Raw genomic sequence first — 2,536 nt, forward strand, 5'->3', positions numbered from 1 at the left:
GACTCCTGCCTGGCTCGATGTTTTAGCCTGCTCCCTCCTCAGGGGCTCTCCTTCTTCTCCTGACTATCAACTGTCCTCAGGACCTTCTGCAGGGCAGAGGTACTGGGGTGTCCTCTTACCCTGCAGGAAAGAAAGAGTTCTTCCAGACATTGTGGTGGATCTGGACACCACAGCAGAATGAAGATGCCTCCCCCTGAACTGCCATTGTCCTGGTATGTCATGTGCTCTGGTCCCCAACCATCTTTAAGGCTCACATTGGTCTTGCTGCTGTTTGTCAGTGTCATGCAAAGTTCTGTGTGCAACATCGGTGATCCCCATGGAAAGAACGGATAGTCCACTTGCCTGCAGGACTCTCCCAAGCCTGGCCCCAGTGTGATCCAGACACCCAACCTTGTGATGCAGGTGCAAACATGCTGCCCTTGTATCACAGGGTCATGAGGGAGGGATGCAGCACCCAGGCATCTCAGACCTCTCACTTCCATGACTTGTCAGGCTTTGTTTAGAAATCAGGATTGCTCAGGACAATGATCTATCCAAGGAAAAGGCAAAAGTACGTGTGCCAGCAGGCTTTAAAAAACATTACCTAGGGGGAAAGCTCCAAGAGGTGTGAAGAAGTATGGAAAAGGACAAAGCTAGGCTTACTCCATGTTGTCAGTGTTTGTAGAGAGGAGCTCAGTCTTGAACACAGTGCCCCAGTAGTGGTCAGAAGTGCTAGATGCCAGGTGATAATCCTTCCTCTTGAGCTGGTGGCTGTGTCCTTACTAGGACAGCTCAGCATGCAGCTGACCTTCATGGGTGCAAGGGCACACTGCTGACTCCTGTTCAAGCTGTTGCTCTCCAGGACCTTCTATGCACTGTTCACATCCTTCACAGCTATTTTCTTGACAGCCACCCCCAGTTTTGAGTGCTCCGTGGAGTTATTCCATCCTGGGTGCTGGATGTTGCCTTTGCTGAGCTTCCTTCACCCTGTCCAGGGCACTCTGAACGACAGCCATCCCTGTCAGCATCATGTCATCCATGAACTCACACAGAACTCATCCTATCCCACTACTGAGTACCTCAGTGAAGATGCTCAATAGTATCAGGGTCAGCATTGACCTCTGAGGAGCGCTAGGAGCAATTAACTATCATTTTCACTTCCAGCCACTGAACACAACCCTTCAAGCCCAATGTTCAGGATCGTTTTCCACCCACATACAGTTTAACCAACAGTTACTGGTGAGGCTTCCGGCAGCTTTCACTCAGTGGTGCTCAGGAAGACAGAGGGAAGATCTGCATAGGACTTATGGGGAAAACACACACTCAGAGATCTCAGGAGCAATCTTGCTGTCCAGAAATCTAGGAAGCCAGCAAGCCAGGTCTAAAAGGATTTGAGGAGTGGTGGCTCTTGAAGCAGATGGATTGCTTGCTGCTTTGATTCAGTGTGGCACAAAATGATGCTGCTGATGCCAGAGAGATGGACAAAAAGCCTAGACAGGGAAGGACCTCAGCTGTCCCTTGTCACCTGCACAAGAGCCAGGCAGGAGTCGAACCTGCAATCTCCTGATCCATAGTCAGGTGCGTTGTCCATTGCGCCACTGGCCCCAGCCTCTAGTCTTACCTGGTGCCCCCACCATGCTTTCTGTAGCACCTGGATGTGTTGGTGGTCAAAGGAAAGGGGCAAGCCCTCACCTAGCTCCCTTCTGCCCCATCCAAGACAGCCTTGCCCCACTCATCTGTGGGGGAGAGGTCAGTATTTGTGTCACTGGTCCCATCATGCTGGAGAAGTGGTGTCTGTGCCGAATCCCCTCACAAACAGGCCAGGCAGCAAGGACAGATTGTGGCCTCCAGCCCCTCAGCTGCTCTGGTGGGTTGGAGGAGACATCCTTCCTGCCCCATGGGAAGTGTGGCTAGAACTCCCAGCCAGTGCAGGGTTTGGAGCAGCCCAGGACTCCCTGGAGCTGTGGCACCCAGCTGAGGTGTGAACTCAGACCAAGTCCGCCTGTTTTGTCCTTCACTTACTCCTGCCAGATGACAGAGTAGGTGATGCCTGATGGCAAATTGGTCTGTACAGAGGCATCTTTAACCTTCCTTGTCCAAGCCACATGCACGGTGAAGGTACTGCAAAGGTGATGACAAGCACATAAGCTTGCCAGTGTGGGATGGAGCAGCAAAAGAACATGGAATCAGGAACATCCCTTTGAATAACAGGGTGATTCAGGTTGGAAATGACACGTGGAGATCTCCAGTCCAAATTTCTGCACAACATATGACATTCAGATCTGTTCCTTGACTGCTTGAACTCTGAATAGCTCCAAGAATGTAGAGTCCATACCACCTCTGAGCTCCTCTCTCAGTGATTTACCATCTTCATGGTGAAATTTTTTTTGCTATTATGTCCAATCAGAGCTTCCCCTGATGTGAAGGAAGCTTTTGCTGAGCAGGAAGACAAGGGAGAAACTCCAGGCAAAGGCAAGCAACCAGAGAGAAAACAGTCCTCTGTCAACATCAGTACTACAGGAAAATATCGAGCCAGGCAGGAGTCGAACCTGCAATC

The 2,536-nt window shown here is 50.9% G+C and overlaps 1 non-coding gene across 1 annotated transcript; it reads right to left on the minus strand.

Moving 5' to 3' along the window:
- Window positions 1-1,511: 1,511 nt before the first annotated feature.
- Window positions 1,512-1,584, minus strand: TRNAH-AUG. Its single transcript has one exon. It is a non-coding gene; the product is annotated as a tRNA-His (tRNA).
- Between the last annotated feature and the right edge of the window lie 952 nt (window positions 1,585-2,536).

Source organism: Buceros rhinoceros, unplaced genomic scaffold (genome assembly GCF_000710305.1).
Source record: "Buceros rhinoceros silvestris isolate BGI_N320 unplaced genomic scaffold, ASM71030v1 scaffold31579, whole genome shotgun sequence".
NCBI lineage: Eukaryota > Metazoa > Chordata > Aves > Bucerotiformes > Bucerotidae > Buceros > Buceros rhinoceros.